This window comes from Dendrobates tinctorius, unplaced genomic scaffold, assembly GCF_039654945.1.
Source record: "Dendrobates tinctorius isolate UK_male_01 unplaced genomic scaffold, ASM3965494v1 ptg000424l, whole genome shotgun sequence".
Lineage (NCBI taxonomy): Eukaryota > Metazoa > Chordata > Amphibia > Anura > Dendrobatidae > Dendrobates > Dendrobates tinctorius.
The window spans coordinates 2,650-25,556 of NW_027362088.1; the positions used below are offsets into that span (position 1 = coordinate 2,650).

General features: G+C 49.5%; 1 protein-coding gene across 1 annotated transcript in view; it reads left to right on the forward strand.

Annotated features, from left to right (window-relative positions):
• The first annotated feature begins 2,838 nt into the window (after window positions 1-2,838).
• Window positions 2,839-22,907, forward strand: part of LOC141076766 (monocarboxylate transporter 13-like) — a 115,355-nt gene continuing 95,286 nt past the window's right edge. Inside the window, 1 exon segment of the mRNA XM_073564059.1 lies at window positions 2,839-4,007. The gene's annotated coding sequence lies outside the window, so the exon portion shown is untranslated.

Genomic DNA, 22,907 nt, shown 5'->3' on the forward strand with positions numbered 1-22,907 from the left:
CCTCCCTTCCTCCGTCCTGCCCCCTCCTCCCTTCCTCCGTCCTGCCCCCTCCTCCCTTCCTCCGTCCTGCCCCCTCCTCCCTTCCTCCGTCCTGCCCTCTCCTCCGTCCTGCCCTCTCCTCCCTCCTGCCCTCTCCTCCCTCCCTCCCTCCTGCCCTCTCCTCCCTCCCTCCCTCCTGCCCTCTCCTCCCTCCCTCCCTCCTGCCCTCTCCTCCCTCCCTCCCTCCTGCCCTCTCCTCCCTCCCTCCGTCCCTCCTGCCCTCTCCTCCCTCCCTCCCTCCCTCCTGCCCTCTCCTCCCTCCCTCCCTCCTGCCCTCTCCTCCCTCCCTCCGTCCGTCCTGCCCTCTCCTCCCTCCCTCCGTCCGTCCTGCCCTCTCGTCCCTCCCTCCCTCCCTCCTGCCCTCTCGTCCCTCCCTCCCTCCCTCCTGCCCTCTCGTCCCTCCCTCCCTCCCTCCTGCCCTCTCGTCCCTCCCTCCCTCCCTCCTGCCCTCTCCTCCCTCCCTCCCTCCGTCCTGCCCTCTCCTCCCTCCCTCCCTCCTGCCCTCTCCTCCCTCCCTCCCTCCTGCCTCCTCCCTCCCTCCGTCCTGCCCCCTCCTCCCTTCCTCCCTCCTGCCCTCTCCTCCCTCCTGCCCTCTCCTCCCTCCCTCCCTCCCTCCCTCCCTCCGTCCTGCCCTCTCCTCCCTCCCTCCCTCCCTCTGTCCTGCCCTCTCCTCCCTCCCTCCCTCCGTCCTGCCCTCTCCTCCCTCCCTCCCTCCGTCCTGCCCTCTCCTCCCTCCCTCCCTCCCTCCGTCCGTCCTGCCCTCTCCTCCCTCCCTCTCCTCCCTCCGTCCTGCCCTCTCCTCCCTCCGTCCTGCCCTCTCCTCCCTCCCTCCCTCCCTCCGTCCTGCCCTCTCCTCCCTCCGTCCTGCCCTCTCCTCCCTCCGTCCTGCCCTCTCCTCCCTCCGTCCTGCCCTCTCCTCCCTCCGTCCTGCCCTCTCCTCCCTCCGTCCTGCCCTCTCCTCCCTCCCTCCCTCCGTCCTGCCCTCTCCTCCCTCCCTCCCTCCGTCCTGCCCTCTCCTCCCTCCCTCCCTCCGTCCTGCCCTCTCCTCCCTCCCTCCCTCCTGCCCTCCCCTCCCTCCCTCCGTCCTGCCCTCTCCTCCCTCCCTCCCTCCTGCCCTCTCCTCCCTCCCTCCCTCCTGCCCTCTCCTCCCTCCCTCCCTCCTGCCCTCTCCTCCCTCCCTCCCTCCTGCCCTCTCCTCCCTCCCTCCCTCCTGCCCTCTCCTCCCTCCCTCCCTCCTGCCCTCTCCTCCCTCCCTCCCTCCTGCCCTCTCCTCCCTCCCTCCTGCCCTCTCCTCCCTTCCTCCGTCCTGCCCCCTCCTCCCTTCCTCCGTCCTGCCCCCTCCTCCCTTCCTCCGTCCTGCTCCCTCCTGCCCTCTCCTCCCTCCCTCCCTCCTGCCCTCTCCTCCCTCCCTCCCTCCTGCCCTCTCCTCCCTCCCTCCCTCCTGCCCTCTCCTCCCTCCCTCCCTCCTGCCCTCTCCTCCCTCCCTCCCTCCTGCCCTCTCCTCCCTCCCTCCGTCCGTCCTGCCCTCTCGTCCCTCCCTCCCTCCCTCCTGCCCTCTCGTCCCTCCCTCCCTCCCTCCTGCCCTCTCGTCCCTCCCTCCCTCCCTCCTGCCCTCTCGTCCCTCCCTCCCTCCCTCCTGCCCTCTCGTCCCTCCCTCCCTCCCTCCTGCCCTCTCCTCCCTCCCTCCCTCCGTCCTGCCCCCTCCTCCCTTCCTCCGTCCTGCCCCCTCCTCCCTCCCTCCCTCCTGCCCTCTCCTCCCTCCCTCCCTCCTGCCCTCTCCTCCCTCCCTCCCTCCTGCCCTCTCCTCCCTCCCTGCCCTCTCCTCCCTCCCTCCCTCCGTCCTGCTCTCTCCTCCCTCCCTGCCCTCCGTCCTGCCCTCTCCTCCCTCCCTGCCCTCTCCTCCCTCCCTCCCTCCGTCCTGCCCTCTCCTCCCTCCGTCCTGCCCTCTCCTCCCTCCCTCCGTCCGTCCTGCCCTCTCCTCCCTCCCTCCGTCCGTCCTGCCCTCTCCTCCCTCCCTCCCTCCGTCCGTCCTGCCCTCTCCTCCCTCCCTCCCTCCGTCCGTCCCGCCCTCTCCTCCCTCCTGCCCTCTCCTCCCTCCCTCCGTCCTGCCCTCTCCTCCCTCCCTCCCTCCCTCCGTCCTGCCCTCTCCTCCCTCCCTCCCTCCGTCCCGCCCTCTCCTCCCTCCCTCCGTCCCGCCCTCTCCTCCCTCCCTCCGTCCTGCCCTCTCCTCCCTCCCTCCCTCCGTCCTGCCCTCTCCTCCCTCCCTCCCTCCGTCCGTCCTGCCCTCTCCTCCCTCCCTCCCTCCGTCCGTCCTGCCCTCTCCTCCCTCCCTCCCTCCGTCCGTCCCGCCCTCTCCTCCCTCCTGCCCTCTCCTCCCTCCCTCCGTCCTGCCCTCTCCTCCCTCCCTCCCTCCGTCCTGCCCTCTCCTCCCTCCCTCCCTCCGTCCTGCCCTCTCCTCCCGCCCTCTCCTCCCTCCGTCCCGCCCTCTCCTCCCTCCGTCCCGCCCTCTCCTCCCTCCGTCCCGCCCTCTCCTCCCTCCGTCCCGCCCTCTCCTCCCTCCCTCCGTCCTGCCCTCTCCTCCCTCCGTCCTGCCCTCTCCTCCCTCCGTCCCGCCCTCTCCTCCCGCCCTCTCCTCCCTCCGTCCCGCCCTCTCCTCCCTCCCTCCGTCCCGCCCTCTCCTCCCTCCCTCCGTCCCGCCCTCTCCTCCCTCCCTCCGTCCCGCCCTCTCCTCCCTCCCTCCGTCCTGCCCTCTCCTCCCGCCCTCCCCTCCCTCCGTCCTGCCCTCTCCTCCCGCCCTCCCCTCCCTCTCGTCCCGCCCTCCGGCCGTCCCGCCCTCTCGTCCCGCCCTGCGGCGGCGTCCTCCCTGCAGTACACAGTTGTACTCACACACCCTGGTAGAAGTTTTGCTTTCTTGGCCCTTTTTCAGAGATTATGAATGATCTTTACCTCTACTCCGCCTCTGGTCAGTGGTCGGGTGAAGCCATTTATTGTCAGACTACTGTGTTTTCTCTTTTTAAGGGTTTCCACGTACTGGAGTCGCAGCGGTTTGGACGGAGCAGAAACCCCGCCCTGCCCAAAGCCCCGCCCCCCTCTAGCCGCGCGGTGATTCCCGATGTGCTCAGTGACTCGGCGTTTCCGCAGGGTAAACTGTCATGCTGCGGTCTTGAAAAACGCGCTGCTTGTCTGATTACGCGGATGTGTCAGCCGCATAATCGGACGCAAAGTGGAGTCGGGATTTCATAAAATCCCCTCCGCGATGCAGGACCAACTCGTTCAATCCGCAGCAATTCCTGAACGTGGAAACAGCCGACATCATAATGACAACTCAAAACCGCCAAATGACCCTGATCAATAGTTCACTTTCCCCGGTGATTTTGGCCTGATGACAGGCACAGACATTGACAGGGTCTGATTGGCTACTAAAGGTAACAATCCCACCTGTGACCTGTCTGCTTGTAATCAGTGTGTGCACATAAAATCTGAGTGACTTTCTGGGATCCAGACAGACTCTTGCATCTTTCATCCAGCCACTGACGTTTCTGGATTGTGAGTCACGGGGAAAGCAAAAGAATTGTCAACGGATCTACGGGATAAGGTTGCTGAACTGTATAAAACAGGAAAGAGACACAAAAAGATATCCGAGGAATTGATAATGCCAGTCAGCAGGGTTCAAACTGTGATTAACAAAAGGAAAATCAGGGGCTCTGTAAAAACAAATCCACGGTCAGGAACCCCAACAATAGTGTGGTCCACAACTGCCAGGAAAATTGTTCAGGATGCAACGAAAAACCCACAACTAACATCAGCTGAAATACAGGACTCTCTGAGAACTAGCGGTGTGGCTGTTCCAAGATGCACAATAAGGAGACACTTGAAGAATAATGGGCTGCATGGTCGAGGCACCAATGCCACAAAGTATCTCGCCTACAATACGCAAAACAGACAAGCCTCAAAACTTCTGGAATAAGGTAATTTGGAGTGATGAGACCAAAATGGAACTTTTTTGGCCATAAACGTTACATTTGGAGAGAGGTCAACAAGGCCTATGATAAAAGGAACACCATTCCTACTGTAAAGCATGGAGGTGGATCGCTGAGGCTTTGGGGATGTGTGAGCTTCAAAGGCATAGGAATCTTGGTCAAAGTTGAATAATCTTTATTTATATAGTGTTAACATAATCCGCAGCGCTTTACAGTTTAACCTTTTCAAACACAACGGTCATAATAAGTAACAACGTTAACAATAATTAAAGCAAAATAAGCCGACCCTGCTTGTGAGAGCTTACAAAATACAGGTGTGTATTTACAATGATGGTCCAGCCATCTTGATATAGTGATTGGGAGACACACACACACACACACACACACACACACACTTACACTTTGATTAGGGAATGTGATAGGCTGCTCTGAACAAATGTTTTTAGGGAGTGCCCCTGTCACGGGGTCCTTCTCTGGTATCACACAACAGAGCAAGAGGAGAGTGAACAATTCCAAGACCTTTATTCAGGCAAAAATATGAAAGGTCCATTTTCAATCCACCCCACAAAGGATAGATAGTCCAGAATCTGAATGCAGTTCAGTAACAGTATAACATGTCCAGGGAGATGAGAGTCCAAAATCCAGCTGACAGTGATAACATGTTCCATATATTCTTCTTTCTCTCTGAAGTCCTGTCTTCACACCAAGCTCTGCCCACAGCAACTGTCTTGCCCAGCCCCTATCCTCCCCAGCCCCCTCATTATGTCCAGGGAGTCAAACCGGTTGGGGCGGTTTTCAGGCCTCCCAGACTTGACAAAAGGTGCCTGGGGGATTATGACACTACAGGGGGTCATCAAGAGTCATAGATAAAAGTCAGGCTGCAGACATGCAAGGCATCAAGATTAACACTATGCAAATCAGTGAAATGGCAATATACACAAAATGATATCCATATAGCATATCACACCATCACAACCTCTCCCCCGTCATAATAAGTGAGCACGCTATGAGGTCTACACAGACCTCTGGCCTGCTCACTATAGTCCACATTGCTCAATCGTTTATATTTCCTTGTACAGTGGCAGGGGTTGCAATAATTATAAGCACTTGATGTCCTTCCATAAGTTCCCGGGTCCTGGTGTTACGGTCATACCAGGTTTCTTGACTGAACTGGGACATTTGCTGTTGATCATTAGCCACTAGCTGGGCGAGACTATCTCTGAACTCTAGAACGTAGAGAATGATGGGCATTCCAATGTCTGCGATATCTCCCTCCAATTGTTCTTTCAGAAGAGTGAGAGGCCCACGGACCTTCTGGCCAAACAGATTGCTCCTCAGTGGGCTCTGGATGACATAGTGCTTGAAGGGCCTGTAGTCGGGTGACTGCTTCCACAAAATGACACTGTAACTCCCCAATGTCGTTCCCAAGGATATCTGCAGGAAGTCCTCCCATAACTCCAATCCAACAGTTTTTCTCCAAAACCATTATCCAAACGCACCAAAGCTCGCTGTATATATTTGCGGACACCCCCGGCCAAGACAATGGGAATTCCGGCACCCTGGTGAATTGCCTCGGTTCGAACCACACTGGTGTCAGCGATAGTCAGAAATGCCCCCGTGTCTCTAAATCCTGACACTTTGTATCCATCAATTAAGACATCCTGCAGGTGGCGTTGCCGTTGCTCTGGGTAGCCAAAGGGCAGAGGCTGAAGTCCGTACACTCCAGGAGGGGTATCTATGGTGCCGTTGTCGGTGGTCCACTCTGGTGGGGGTGGTGGTAGCTCTTCCTCAGGTGTGGTGGAATGTGCAAGATGCACTGGACGAGGTGGGGCTCCCTCCGAATCCTTGAGGGACATCCAAACTGCAAATGTCCAGGTTGCCCACACCCATAACACCTCCTCTCTGTGATACCCCCAGGTCGTGGTCGGAACTGTTGGGGCCTAGGATTGTGAGGCGTGATTGTCATCGGCTTGCGACTAGGTGGAAGGGCAGATATAATTGGAGGGGGACGGGGCGCGGGAGCAGGCCGTGGTTCATTGTCCAGAAGCCTCCTCCATTGCGGCCGGATAGTAAGGGCTTCATCGGCCAGGACTGCAGCTTTATCCACGGTACATGGCGTGCGCTCCCGGACCCATTCCTGTACCTCTGCAGGGCACTTGGCAAGAAATTGTTCTATAAGGAACGCCTGTATAACATCTTCCACAGTAAAGGCGTTTTCTGCTTCCAGCCATCTCCGACATGCCTCGGACATCTTATGTGCATACATGCTAAACGATCCCCCCCGTGGTGCATGGGAGGTCTCGGAACTTGGCCCTATGAGTCAGGGGTGATAGCATGGTAATCCAGGATAGTCCGCTTTACAATGTTATAATCCCGATTCTGCAGTGCATCAATGGTTCGGTATCTAAAGAAGAATATAATGCTGTCTGCAGAACCTGCAGGGCACAAATCAGATTATCTAAAGCTGAAAATGAATTGAGGCTTGCAAGAGATGTCAAAAGCAATAATAAAGGATTTTGGGGATATGTCAAAAGTAAAAGAAAAGTCAAAGATGCTATAGGATTTTTACAGGATGAAAATGATGAAATTGTAAGACAGGATGTTGAGAAGGCTGAACTTTTAAATTCCTATTTTGCATCTGTTTTCTCTCAGAAAGGAAATGTAACATCAACTGTTCTTCACTGTCCTATTAAGGGAATAGAAGAATCCAGGATATCGATAAACAGAAAGATAGTGAGGAAACACTTAGCTAACCTAAATGAATTGAAGTCTCCAGGTCCAGGTGAATTACACCCCAGAGTACTGAAGGAGATAGCGGAAGAAATTTTTGAACCCCTCTCCATAATCTTTTGAAAATTCTTGGAGAACAGGAGAAGTGCCAGAAGACTGGAGAAGAGCAAATGTTGTTCCTATCTTCAAAAAGGGGAAGAAGGTGGACCCAGGCAACTATAGGCCGGTGAGTCTGACTTCTATACCAGGAAAGATCTTTGAACAAATTATTAAACAACATGTATGTCAGTACCTGGATAAGAATGAAGTGATTAAACAGAGTCAGCATGGGTTTGTAACTAATAAGTCATGTCAGACTAACTTAATTTCCTTCTATGACGGAATCACTGATTGGGTGGATCAAGGAAATGCTGTAGATATAGTATATCTTGACTTCAGCAAAGCATTTGACAAAGTCTCATACAATCCTTATTGAAAAAATGACTAAGTATGGAATGGACAAGGCAACTGTTAGGTGGATTCATAACTGGCTTAGTGATCGGACCCAAAGAGTGGTCGTAAATGGCTGCACATCCAGTTGGAAGAATGTCTCAAGTGGGGTACCACAGGGCTCTGTCCTGGGCCCTGTATTGTTCAACATCTTTATCAACGATTTAGATGAAGGAATTGAGGGTAAACTGATTAAATTTGCTGATGACACAAAGCTAGGAGGGATAGCTAATACTAGAGAAGAGAGAGGATTCAAAAAGATATAAATAAACTGGAGAAGTGAGCAGCAACTAACAGAATGGTTTTTAACAGGGAGAAATGCAAAGTACTACATCTGGGCAATAAAAATGAAAAAAGCAAATACAGAATGGGAGGAATAGGGCTAAGTGACAGCACATGTGAAAATGACTTGGGTATACTAATAGATCACAGACTGAATATGAGTCAACAGTGTGATGCAGCAGCAAAAAAGGCAAATGCAATTCTAGGATGTATTAACAGAAGCATACAGTCTAGATCACGTGAAGTCATTATTTCCCTCTACTCCTCTTTGGTCAGACCTCATCTGGAATACTGTGTCCAGTTTTGGGCACCACATTTTAAAAAAGACATCAACAAACTGGAGCAAGTTCAGAAAAGAGCGACCAGAATGGTGACCGGTCTGCAAACCCTGTCTTATGAGGAAAGGTTGCAGGATTTGGGAATGTTTAGTTTTCAAAAGAGAAGACTGAGAGGAGACTTACCATATATACTCGAATATAAGCCGAGATTTTCAGCCCAAAAAAGTCCCCCTCTCGTCTTATATTCGAGTCATATACAGAGGGGGTGTCAGGTCATACTTACCCGTCCTGACGCTGTGTCTTGAGCCCCCAGCTTCTCCGCTCTCTCTCTTCCTGCTATAGACGCCAGCTACGGAGCACGTGCACTGAGGCGTGCCGAGTCCCTGGTGAGGCCAGATGCCTGACTGACCTACCTACTGTACACCTAAGCCTGGGCGCTAGCAAGCTAGGCTGCACAACACATGCGTACCGAGGGTAGGGGTTTCTTAATGAGTCATTCACCAGAGACATTCATAGGTGCATCCATCACTCACTCCTCATAGTCTGTAAATACAGTCTATCCTAGCACATCGCCGAGCGGCCATGCGAACCTTTTATAGCCGCGAGCGTCCGGGACCTTCCTGGCTTCTTGGATGGGCCAATCCCAACACGAGCAGGACCTGAGCATGTGACCCTCGATTTCCAATGGGAGATCACTCCACGGGCATGCTCAGTGGCCCGACATGAGGACTTAGTCCCTGGAGAATCTCGCTGCTGAGCAGCATGCATTGTCATAGCTGTGCCAGAGGTGGCAGCAGCAAGCAAACCCACGGAGCTGGTCTGGGCAGAGCACCGGGACCGACGAATCTGCTGAGCAACCTCCTCTGTGGCCGAAGAAGAACGGGAGACCGCAGGGTGCAAGGTTCTGGATTCCTGCTGTGCAGCGACAGGAACCCGACGCCTAACAGTATCTTTTGAGCTTTGATACCTGGGAGGCTCCTAAAAATGTAGAAGATTTTAGGGAAGTAATAACTCTTGGACATTTCTGTCCTTTAGGACATCCGGCAATTGGACCTTTCCTGCCCTCTTTCTGACTCCATTAACATCTGCCTTTCTAAAGTCCATGTCCTCGCTGGTCTTCTCCTCTTGTAATCCAAAATTTGAGGATATCCTGATCGTTGCCTCCTGAACTCCCAGCCACCGTCCTCAACCCTTTCCTCCCTGTTGGTAAGAATAAGGTCCAAGATGGCAGACCCTCTTGTTTTCTCTTCTACCTTTTTGAAAGATAAAGTTGTTACCAAGTGAAATTAAGTTTTTGGCGCTCTGTGCGGCTCTCTGTGCTGGGGGGGCGGCGGCGGGTCTTTGTGCAGCGTGGGGGGCTCCGCCAGCATTTCCTCAAAGCCCGGAAGCCCCCGCAGCTCCATTCCTGCGATGGGGTGGTATCCGGAAAAATGACCGCTGAGGACGGCACATGCTCAGATACAGATCTCGTCTGCCAAGATCTCAGAATGAGATCTGAATCTGAGCATGTGCCCCCACAGCACAGAGAGCCGCATAGAGGCAATAGGGAAACGGTTCTTCACTTACACCTTCCCTGTGAGGCGCCCCTCACCTCGTCATCGGGACCACTCCTCCGCACCCCCCTATAAGACGATACCCTCCCTGACTTGTAAGAAGATTTTCAGGGGTTAAATAGTCGTATAATGCGGAGTATAGGCTGGATGGACACATTTTTCGGCCTTACTGTTACTATCAGCTGCTTCTCTGAAGCCGTGCTCGATTACACTTTCATTTAATCTGAAAAGTAGACAATGCTTATAAAAAATCAAAACCATGCCGTATGTACAACTGCAGAAAATGGGAATAAAAACTCTAAAGTCTCGGAAATGGCTGTGCTTTATGGAGGGAGGCCCCCAGGGACGCGTGGGTCCACCCGACACCGCAATGTGTCTTCCTGGCTCCGTAGTAACACGCGTTCCTCCCACGCACCTGCCGGCCGGTGACTCGGAGCGGCCGGGACTTCAGGCTTTCCCTGATGGTTCCTGGCAGGAGACGTTACCGTTCTCTTTCCTATCACGATTTTATCGGACCATAGATGGGAGACATGACCTAGATCTCGTCATCCATCGGGCCAATAACCTGCCGGCAGGCGGCGTGAAAACGCTTTGCATTTGCAATGTCATCGTGACGTTTCCGGAAATATGACGTTTCCTATCTATATCGACGCAGTTCATAAAACCTCACTTCATAATTTCTATAAAGTAGACACAGGGTTTTGTTTTTGTAGTTACGATCTCTACCGGTGGTAGAACTGCCCTTCTCCGCATTCTTGTGCATTGAAGCTAACCTTGTCCTCACATCTGCTAGCCATTAGGATTTTACTCCATTCACTTCAGCTGAGCTTTATTGGCAGGACTAAGTACATGTTAGCATTGCTAAATGGTAAAAGTAGGGGGTGGGGGGCATATAGGAGTCCATGACATATCGGCCTCCTCTTAGTCTGGGGATGGGGACATGTCCAGGGTGGGGTATAGAGGTCCATGACATAGCCTCCTCTTAGTCCGGGGATGTGTCCAGCATGGGGTATAGAGGTCCATGACATATCAGCCTCCTCTTAGTCTGGGGATAGGGACATGTGCAGGGTGGGGTATAGGAGTCCATGACATAGCCTCCTCTTAGTCTGGGGATAGGGACATGTCCAGGGTGGGGTATAGAGGTCCATGACATATCAGGCTCCTCTTAGTCTGGGGATGTGTCCAGCATGGGGTATAGGAGTCAATGACATATCAGGCTCCTCTTAGTCTGGGGATAGGGACATGTCCAGGGTGGGGTATAGGAGTCCATGACATATCAGTCTCCTCTTAGTCGGGGGATAGGGACGTGTCCAGGGTGGGGTATAGAGGTCCATGACATATCAGCCTCCTCTTAGTCTGGGGATGTGTCCAGCATGGGGTATAGAGGTCCATGACATATCAGTCTCCTTTTAGTCGGGGGATAGGGACATGTCCAGGGTGGGGTATAGAGGTCCATGACATATCAGGTTCCTCTTAGTCTGGGGATAGGGACATGTCCAGGGTGGGGTATAGAGGTCCATGACATATCAGCCTCCTCTTAGTCTGGGGATGTGTCCAGCATGGGGTATAGGAGTCAATGACATATCAGGCTCCTCTTAGTCTGGGGATAGGGACATGTCCAGGGTGGGGTATAGGAGTCCATGACATATCAGTCTCCTCTTAGTCGGGGGATAGGGACGTGTCCAGGGTGGGGTATAGAGGTCCATGACATATCAGCCTCCTCTTAGTCTGGGGATGTGTCCAGCATGGGGTATAGAGGTCCATGACATATCAGTCTCCTTTTAGTCGGGGGATAGGGACATGTCCAGGGTGGGGTATAGGAGTCCATGACATATCAGGCTCCTCTAATGCAGAAAAGAAGCCGCCAACAGCACACGAATTGAATGGGATGCATGTTCCAAAGATCCCAGGACCCAAAGGGACCAACATATAGACGAAAGGGGAACAGCATCCACTCCAGGTGAAGAGGTAAATATCTTTTATTCCCCCAAAAATAGAACGTTTCGATCATAAGGTCTTTATCAAGTACAACAAATGGCAACATGAGCGGCCATATATGGTGTGGATGAACCAATCACCATATTGGAAACGCCCCTATATCAAAATACACAACATTTCAAACAAAACACCAAGTGTATAAAATAGGTAACGAAATCTAAAAAACACAGTATGCAGTTATATGGATCCAAATAATCCCATAGAGGAAAGAAGGCGAAGGTAAACACCGAGGCCAAAGCGATCACCCAATCATCTCCCAGCATCACTGTTGCTATGACCACAACGATCCAATCGCTATGACCCTAACATGGCCCACCTGCACCAACCAATAAAGGCGCTCTAAACCATTAGCGCCAAAATTGTGACCAATCCTTACAGGACACATAACAGAGACGCCGTCATAGATACCTGTGCATGACAGCCAATAGCTGGCGGTGTCACCGCAGAAGCCCAGACACGGCGAAGTCTCGCGAGGAGTCAACGTCAGGAGCATTGCGCGATCTCACAGACGAGACGTCATCACCGAGAGCCCGCCCCACCAGGCCCACCCGCAGCCGCGCATGCGCACAAGCGACCCCCATATCAGAGTGCCATATCCATAGCACCAATATATCGAGTCAGTTAAGGATGCCACCCAGAGGCGTCACATGACCGGTCACGTGTGCAGTCACATGGACCATCATGTAAACAATCCACTGCCACCGGAGCATACAAAAACCAAAACACAATTCCCAAAAATTATTTATAGAATTTAAAAAGTTGCAAAAAGCACCAAATTGCCGAAGGTATCTAGGAGAGCCAATCACATATAAAAACGGCAACAAACTTTATTTACTCCTACAGGATACAACATGGTCACAAAAGGGAATAGAGGGCGCAGGGACCGGGCGTCAGGCCCTCATGGACCCGCGTCAGTGCCCTCATGGACCGTTCAGTCCTCCAATCGCCCCCCAAACGCCCACTGCAATACCGAAAAAGACAAATTAAAAACAAGAAATTAAAAGATTCCTTCATAGAAACACTTGATAAAAAGACGAGGATGTCAGAGAGGTGGTGACTATTACCGGGTACAGATCTGTAAATTGTAATCCACGTTCAGACCCCTCGGCTGTAGAGTGTCTAAAGTGGATATCTATCTTAATTCTTTTTTTTCTTCAAAAGTTTAACCCGATCACCACCACGTCTCAACAATGGAACCCCATCAATCGCTCTGAATCTTAATTGGTTGCAATCAACAAAATGCTTCGGTACCGGTAAACCAGCGCGTTTAGTCCTGATAGTGCTGTTATGTTTACTGATCCTCGCCCTGATCTCCATAGATGTCTCGCCCACAAGGACAGGTAACCAAATAGATTACAGAATTGGAGGAACATGTGTACCTCTCTGATATAAAACTTTTTACCCGATCGTGGATGACTAAAACTATCGCCTTTAATCATGTTCCGACAACTCGCACGTCCCCAACATGGGAAATTACCAACCTCTGATGGCCATAATGTCCACTGTAATGACTCCTTTAACAGATCCTATATCCGTCTTTACGAGCTTGTCTTTCAAATTCCGGCCTCGTCTATAAGAAGATAAAATCGGTTTACTATTGAATTCACTAACGTGGTAGACCTTCCTGCAAGAGACTCCAGTGTCTATTCAACATCCCCCCTTATTCTACCACTCATTGGGCCAAAGGTGGATACAAATGGGATCCGTTTGAGTCCCCACATTACGTTTATGTCCAATTTCACCAGGGGCCAAGATCAATGCTTTTTCTTTGTAGCGTTTAACCTCTTTGATCGGATAGCCCCTTCTAACAAATTTATCACACATTTCCTCAAGTCTAGAATCAACCAAGTTCTCATCTTTCACAATTCTCCTAACTCGTAGCATCTGACTCCACAGTAATGACTCAACCATTCTGCTTGGGTGATTGCTATTGTACAAGAGAAGACTGTTCCTATCCGTTTCTTTAACATAAAGATCCGTACATAAAACATCGTCTCGTTTATACACCATAGTGTCAAGGAATTGAACTCGATCAATGGAGTATGTCAAAGTAAACTTCAATTCAGGAATAGCACCATTGAGTTCCTCCTGAAATTTCAACAGATCATCACAGCTACCCTCCCATATGCAGAAAATGTCATCGATGTAGCGCCACCAGGCTCGGACATGGTGCCAGTAGGTGGAACAATACACATGCTGGTCTTCAAATAATGCCATGTAGATGTTAGCATAAGTGGGGGCCACGTTTGACCCCCATGGCAGTACCCCTCACCTGCAGGTAAGTCATCCCCAAAAAGAAAATATTTCTTCCTGAGGATGAAACCTAACGGTGAAGACCGGCTGTGCACAACCGGAAGCCATGTCCGAGCCTGATAGCACCACATTGGCGGCACTAGGTCCTCTGTCATGATTTATGGATGTGTATAGTGAAACCACATCAAAAGAGACCAAAATGGTATCAGAAGTAACTGGGAAATCATTGATTTTACTCAAAAAATCACTAGTATCAACTATATATGATTTCACAGATCTAGCAAAATTCCTAAGTACCTTATCCAAAAAAATGGAAATATTGCTGAAAATAGAACCCTTCCCTGATACTATTGGACGTCCAGGGGGGTTCAATAAATCCTTGTGTATTTTTGGTAACTTATACAGGAGAGCTATCTCCGGGTTCTCAATCAATAGAAAATTATAGAGCTTCTGATCAATGAGTCCATCATAAAGGGGCTCACTGATCAAGAGCCGCAACTCATTCAAAAACTGTATAGTAGGAACACATGAAAGTCTAGTATAAGCTGCCGTATCCGCTAACTGGCGCTGAATTTCTGCCCTACTTTTCGTTGTATCCATTGTCACGATCGCCCCACCTTCGTCTGCACTCTTGAGCCTTCCTTTCAGCAACATTGAGGTTACTTTTACCTAAACTATGTGGACCCTTCTTAAGTTGGGAAAAATCTTTTTCTACCAGTTGTATATACGCTTCCACAAAATTATTTTTAACCCTTTAAGCCCCAAGGGTGGTTTGCACGTTAATGACCGGGCCAATTTTTACAATTCTGACCCCCGTCCCTTTATGAGGTAATAACTCTGAAACGCTTCCATGGATCCCGGTGATTCTGACATTGTTTTCTCGTGACATATTGTCCTTCATGTTAGTGGTAAAATTTCATTCATATAACTTGTGTTTATTTGTGAAAAAAATGGACATTTGGCGAAAATTTTAAAAATTTTCCGATTTTCCAACTTTGAATTTTTATGCCCTTAAATCACAGATACGGCACACAAAAAACTTAATAAATAACATTTCCCACATGTTTACTTTACATCAGCACAATTTGGGAACCAACATTTTTTTTTTTTGTTAGGAAGTTATAGGGTTAAAAGTTGACCAGCGATTTCTCATTTTTTCACCATTTTATTTTTACGGACCACATCACATTTGAAGCCACTTTGAGGGGTCTATATGATAGAAAATACCCAAAAGTGACACCATTCTAAAAACTGCACCCCTCAAGGTGCTCAAAACCACATTCAAGAAGTTTATTAACCCTTTAGGTGCATCACAGGAATTTTTTGAATATTAAAAAAGAAATACTTCAGGTTCAATTTTTTTTTTTTTACCAAGGGTAACAGGAGAAATTGGACTGCAAAAGTTATTGTACAATTTGTCCTGAGTACGCTGATACCTCATATGTGGGGGGAACCACTGTTTGGGCGCATGGCAGAGCTCAGAAGGGAAGGAGCGCCGTTTGACTTTTTCAATGCAAAATTGGCTGGAATTCAGATCGGACGCCATGTCACGTTTGGAGAGCCCCTGATGTACCTAAACAATGGAAACCCCCACACAAGTGACCCCATTTTGGAAACTAGACCCCCTAAGGAACTTATCTAGATGTGTGGTGAGAACTTTGAACCCACAAGGGCTTTACAGAAGTTTATAACGCTTAGGCGTGAAAATAAAAAAATCATTTTTTTCCACAAAAATATCTTTGCCCCCAATTTTTTATTTTCCTAAGGGTAACAGGAGAAATTGGACCCCAAAAGTTGTTTTGCAATTTGTCCTGAGTACGCTGACACCCCATATGTGGGGGTAAAACACTGGGCGCATGGCAGAGCTTGGAAGGGAAGGAGCACCATTTGACTTTTTCAACTCAGAATTGGCTGGAATTGAGATCAGACGCCATGTTGCATTTGGAGATCCCCTGATGTGCCCAAACAGTGGAAACCCCCCAATTATAACTCCAACCCGAACCCCAACACACCCCTAACCCTAATGGGAAAATGGAAATAAATACATTTTCTTTTAGTTTTATTATTTTTCCCTAACTAAGGGGGTCGGTTTTATATAATGAAAACAATTTTATATAAAAAATTATTTTTCCATTGCTTTATTCTGCGAGCTATAACTTTTTTGCTTTTTTGCGGATGATGCTGTGTGGCAGCTCGTTTTTTGCGGGAGAAGATGACGTTTTCAGCGGTACCATGGATATTTATATGCGTCTTTTTGATCGCGCGTTATTGCACTTTTTATTCGGTGGTATGATAAATAATTAATTTTTGCTTCGTTTTTAATTTTTTTAAGGGGTTCCCTAAAGGGGTTAACTAGTGGGACAGTTTTATAGGGCGGGTCGTTACGGACGCGGCGATACCTAATATGTGTACTTTTTATTTTTTTAGTTTTTTTTTTTTTTTTTTTTTTTTTTTTTTTTTTTTTTAAAAATGAATTTATTGGGAAATTTGTTTACGAATTTATTTAGGTTTTTTTTTTTTTTTTACACTTTTTTTTTTAACTTTATTACATTGTCCCAGGTGGGACATCACTGTCCTGTGAAAGATCGCTGATCTGTCACATCACAGATCACTGTGGCAGATCATCAGTCTGTCACAGGCAGTGCAGAAGGCTTCCTCATGCCTGCGCTTTGCAGGCAGTGAGGAAGCCAGCTTCCAGCAGGCCCCCGAAGGCCCCCGTCGCCATCTTGGATTCGGGGGCCTGCAGGAAAGGAGCCCCCCGCAGCAGCGCTGCACATTGCACTGCTGTGGGGGGCTCAGGGTAGCACGGAGGGAGCCCCCTCCCTGCCAATGCTTCCCTTTAACCCCTGGTACACCGCGATTGTGTTTGATCGCGGTGTACAAGGGGTTAACGTGTCGGGGCGGTCCGTGACTGCCCCTGACACATTATCACAGCTGACTCCCGGCACAATCAGCTGACACCCGGCCGGCCGCGATCAGCGGCGTTCACCACGTGAGCGCCGCTGATCGCTATGAGACGTACTATCCCGTCCCTGGGAATTAAGTCCCAGGGCACATGGACGGGATAGTACGTCTGATGGCAGTAAGGGGTTAACAGGAGGCTGAAAATTGCTCTTATTATGTAAACCTACATTATGTAAGGTAAACCCATCAGAAACACTAACATCAGGTCTAGAGGCTAACCTAATCCTCCTGAAAAAGGCAAAAAGATCACATTCAATTCCGAGCCAGTCCGGTGTATTGTTGGGGCCAACAGTCAAACCTTTAGACAATAGATTGAGCTCAGGATCAGTCAGTATGAAGATATATTTACCACCCAATCCTGACAGTTCCCATCGCTCTTCTTCACTTCCATGTTGTGTGTAGACCCTTGAATCTTTCTCCTGTGTTTCCTCCCCCTCGGCGGAGTCTCCTCTTGCTGCTTGTCTGATGGCCCACTCGCCCTGGAATCATCCGTGGAGTCGGACTCCGCTGTGGTGAAACCAAGCTTATTATATTCTTTGAACCTTTGTCTCTTTCTCCTTCCAGACTTGACAAATTTACCTCTCCTATTAAACGCAGGATTTTGGGCGCCGATATGACCAGATTTATAGTCCTCTGCATCTCGGAACCGTTTAGATCTCTTGGTTTCCTCTCTATCATTGCGGTATTTAGCCAATTTCTCCTCTAACTGGGCCTGAAAGGCCTCCGTCTCGTGTGCTGTCCTCTGGGCTGATAGCTGCTGTTCAACATCAGTTCTCCTCTTGTTGATAAGCGCCATTTCACGGTGGAGAAACTCGATGTCGAGAAGCATTTAAATCAAAAGCACATTTGTTTGAAATAACCTCCAATCTCTTGCAGAATTGTACATGATCAGCCATCATAGTTGGACGCGAATGTGGCCGTAAGCCACGTGGAATCCTATAGTATTCACATAATGTGGTGGCATGAAGCTGAAATGCGTCTCCGATTCTCCCATATTTCTTCCTGAGCAGATTACATATCAACCTGAGTGTCGGATCCGTATTGCATCATCCTCTGTGTATGAAAAGGTCACGGCAGCATCCAGTTCACCCACCTCTGGATTAGTCCATGTGTCATCCGCTGCACGCTTCCCAGGGTCCACAGCAATGCAGAAAAGAAGCCGCCAACAGCACACGAATCGAATGGGATGCACGTTCCAAAGATCCCAGGACCCAAAGGGACCAACATATAGACGAAAGGGGAACAGCATCCCCCTCCAGGTGAAGAGGTAAATATCTTTTATTCCCCCAAAAATAGATACAACGTTTCGACCATAAGGTCTTTATCAAGTACAACCAATGGCAACATGAGCGGCCATAGATGGTGTGGACGAACCAATCACCATATTGGAAACGCCCCTATATCAAAATACACAACATTTCAAACAAAACACCAAGTGTATAAAATAGGTAACGAAATCTAAAAAACACAGTATGCAGTTATATGGATCCAAATAATCCCATAGAGGAAAGAAGGCGAAGGTAAACACCGAGGCCAAAGCGATCACCCAATCATCTCCCAGCATCACTGTTGCTATGACCACAACGATCCAATCGCTATGACCCTAACCCTAACCTGCACCAATATTTTTTGTCTTTTTCGGTATTGCAGTGGGCGTTTGGGGGGCGATTGGAGGACTGAACGGTCCATGAGGGCACTGACGCGGGTCCATGAGGGCCTGACGCCCGGTCCCTGCGCCCTCTATTCCCTTTTGTGACCATGTTGTATCCTGTAGGAGTAAATAAAGTTTGTTGCCGTTTTTATATGTGATTGGCTCTCCTAGATACCTTCGGCAATTTGGTGCTTTTTGCAACTTTTTAAATTCTATAAATAATTTTTGGGAATTGTGTTTTGGTTTTTGTATGCTCCGGTGGCGTTGGATTGTTTACATGATGGTCCATGTGACTGCACACGTGACCGGTCATGTGACGCCTCTGGGTGGCATCCTTAACTGACTCGATATATTGGTGCTATGGATATGGCACTCTGATATGGGGGTCGCTTGTGCGCATGCGCGGCTGCGGGTGGGCCTGGTGGGGCGGGCTCTCGGTGATGACGTCTCGTCTGTGAGATCGCGCAATACTCCTGACGTTGACTCCTCGCGAGACTTCGCCGTGTCTGGGCTTCTGCGGTGACACCGCCAGCTATTGGCTGTCATGCACAGGTATCTATGACGGCGTCTCTGTTATGTGTCCTGTAAGGATTGGTCACAATTTTGGCGCTAATGGTTTAGAGCGCCTTTATTGGTTGGTGCAGGTGGGCCATGTTAGGGTCATAGCGATTGGATCGTTGTGGTCATAGCAACAGTGATGCTGGGAGTTGATTGGGTGATCGCTTTGGTCTCTGTGTTTACCTTCGCCTTCTTTCCTCTATTTATGGGATTATTTGGATCCATATAACTGCATACTGTGTTTTTTAGATTTCGTTACCTATTTTATACACTTGGTGTTTTGTTTGAAATGTTGTGTATTTTGATATAGGGGCGTTTCCAATATGGTGATTGGTTCATCCACACCATATATGGCCGCTCATGTTGCCATTTGTTGTACTTAATAAAGACCTTATGGTCGAAACGTTCTATTTTTGGCGGAATAAAAGATATTTACCTCTTCACCTGGAGTGGATGCTGTTCCCCTTTCATCTTATAGCCTTCTCTAAGTCTAAGTATGTGTCCAGCATGGGGTATAGAGGTCCATGACATATCAGTCTCCTCTTAGTCGGGGGATGTGTCCAGGGTGGGGTATAGGAGTCTGTTATGAATGGGTCACCGAGGAGAAAAAAAGCAAAACAAGCTAAGCCACAGAAAACCAGAGAAGTTGGTAACTATGCAGATTGCAGATCCCTGATCCTACCACACAACTAGCAGCAGCCGTGGAGCATTCCTACGATGTTCCTAGACGCCTCGTCACGGCCGGAGGACTAAATAAGCCTGAAACATGAAAAGGGGAAAACTAACTGCCCCAGAGCAGACCCCAAAGGAATAGATAGCCCCCACACATGTATTGACGGTGAAAGAAGATGAAGGCACAAACACAGGCAGGAAAATAGGCTGAGCAAATGATGGGGCCCAAACTAACTAGAGAGGAAAGGAAAGGGAAGACACTGCAACCTGCAAAAATCCCTACAAAAATAATGTCCAACACTTCTGATAGCAAAATTAACACTGAAGTCACTAGACTTCTCCCACTATATCAGCACTCTGAAATATTCTGAGACAGAGCAAAAAGAGACCGAACTAGTAAGGGACATAAAGCAAATTGGCAAAATACTGATAAATAAAAGTGGAAATTCAGCACAGCCCCCAGGCGGGGCTGGCTGACCACACCAAAAAACTGAATAGACCAACAAAATCAAGTGTGAACATTAGAAGAAAAACTTAGCTTTAGATGACTGGAACAGAGCTGAAAACCAAGAGCTGACAAGCCAGAAGGAATCACCAGCAACTGAATAGGGCGTCGGCTGTCTTAAATCCAATCTGAGACTCCTGAGGTCCAATCATCATCCTCATTCTCAGGTGGCAGATCTCCACCGATCAAATCAGCCTCACTACCTCCTGTTACCACCAGAGGGAGTCTGGAAGGAGAACTCACAACTGGTGAACCAGAGAATGAACTCACAACAGGAGTCCATGACATAGCCTCCTCTTAGTCTGGGGATGTGTCCAGCATGGGGTATAGAGGTCCATGACATATCAGTCTTCTCTTAGTCTGGTGATAGAGACATGTCCAGGGTGGGGTATAGAGGTCCATGACATATCAGGCTCCTCTTAGTCTGGGGATGGGATATGTCCAGGGTGGGGTACAGAGGTCCATGACATATCAGTCTCCTCTAAGTCTGTGGCAGGCACAGACATTCCGCTGCTATGGCTGCTGCACTTTCCTCTTCCCCCCCCGTATTATCGGCAGTTTCTCTTCCTCCTCCATGGAGGTGACGTCTGGGAGGAGATCAGACAGTCTCTTGTAATGAGTGTCCCTCACTGCGGAGTATTTGGGACACCTCAGCAGGAAGTGGGCCTCATCCGCCACGGTCTCTTGGCGGCACTGCTGGCAGAGTCTGCTCTCTCGGGGCTTGTAGTTCTGTCGGTGCCGCCCGATTTCGATGAGTAGGCTGTGGGCGCTCAGTCTGTACCGGCTCAGGATCTGTCGCTCTTTGGGGTTTTCTAGTTCCTCTAGATATGGGGCCAGTTTGAGCTCCCTCTGTAGGTTCTGGTATATCGTCAGTTTCTGGGATTTATGTCGTTCCTCCAGATGCTGAGATGTTCCTCTTTGACTTTGTGTACCTTCTTCTGGATTTCGCCTTTCGTCAGGCCATGTAGGTTGGTGGCTTGGTCAGGCTGGCTTTGGGTACTTTGTGTTGGGGGGCTTCCTGGTGTAGGAAGGCTTTGTGATGGTAGGAGCCGGGACTACTACTTTGTAGAAAAGCTTTGAATGACAGCGCCTTCTGGATTACGAGGTGTAGTAGGAATCTGTCCAGCTCTGCTCTGCAGACGCTGTTTGATGGCCTCCGATGGACTTGGAGAAGATGCTGACAGAAGTCGAGGTGGAATATTTCAGTCGGCCCAGCATCCCACATAATTGCCTGTTTCCAAAGGAGGAGGTCAGCTGCATTGTGTTAGATTGCAGGCGCTTTTTCCCTTCTCTGGAGATCTCTGTATTGATTTTAGTTTTTTCTGACACTGCACCTTGTATCTGCAGGTCATATCTGACTGTGAAGACACATGGGGTCGGTGGGCGCCCCGAGTACGCTACCTGGAATTGCATGGACCAGAGATTATCCTGCTGAACGCCCGCTCTCCCTGTAACGTGGGCGTAAGGCTGTGTGCACACAGCGTCTTTTTTAGCGGATTTGCCAATAAATCCGCTATAAAAACTAAAAATAAGCTTCCCATTCATTTCTATGCATTTTGCACTTTTTGTGCATATTGATGCATTTTTTTACCGCGAAAAAACAGTCTTGCGGTAAAAAAAAAGCAGCATGCTCATGAATTTCGCAGATTTTTCCGCATCTCTGGCTATTTTTATGGGTCAGGAAATGCACATATCCTTACGCTACTCAGACAACACATGGTGAGGGTAAAGCGGGGCGGCAATAATTTAATGAATCACCAATACACAATAGCAAACAACAGTCCCACAATTACCCCAAGATGGCGCACATTACAGGGTCACACCCTTCCGCTGACTAGTCGGGGAATAATGGCAGCTGTGACTTCAGAGCTCCCAGGGTTGGCTACCCCATCTATGGCACACCGAGGAGGTAACGACAAGCGTAGGAAGCTGACAATCCATTCAGGTGACTTGATTGTCCCAACCTGGATTCTCTAAACGCTATATATTATAGCTCTGGCCAAAATTAACAGACCTCTGCGCAATGTACAGTTTCTCTGATTTTCCTTTTTATATTTCTGAGTAAAATGTAAATTGCTTTTTTATTCTATAAACTTCTGACATCATGTCTCCGAATGTCCAAGCACTAAATTGTGTATGGTCAAAATAACAAAAAAATGCAGAGTGCCTGTAGACCTGAAATAATGCTAAGAAAACAAGTCCATAATCATTTAGACAACAATACTAATGTTTTACCTCAGGAACAGTTCAGAGATCAATATTCTGTGGAATCCCCATGATTGTTAACCCCAGCTTTCCTGCGTCTTGGCTGCTTTCCACCAGTCTCTCACACGGCTTTTGGGTGACCTTATGCCACTCCTGGTACACACATGTCAGCAGTTCTTCTTTGTCTGATGGCTTGTGTCTCTCCATCTTCCTCCTGATTACATTCCAGAGGTTCTCAGTGGGGTTCAGGTCTGGAGATCGGGCTGGCCATGACAGGGATTGGATGTGGTGGTCCTTCATCCACACATTGATGGACCTAGCTGTGTGGCATGGCGCATTGTCCTCAGAGTTGGGGAACATTGCCTGAGCAGAAGTCAGCTATTATTCCAGGATAACCTTGTAGGCGGCTTGAGTCATACGTCCTTCACAAAGATTAACCTGCCCAATTCCAGCCTTGCTGAAGCCTCCCCAGATCATCACCGATCCTCCACCAAATTTCTCAGTGGGTGCAAGACACTGTGGCTTGTACGCCTCTCCAGGTCTCCGTCTAACCATTAGACGACCAGGTGTTGGGCAACGCTGAAAACTAGACTCATCAGAGAAGATTACCTTACTCCAGTCCTCTATGGTCCAATCCTTATGGTCTCTGGTAAACTCCAGCCTGGCTCTCCTTTGCTTCTCATTGATGAAAGGCTTTTTTCTAGCGTTACATGACTTGAGCCCGGCCTCTAGGAGCCTGTTACCAACTGT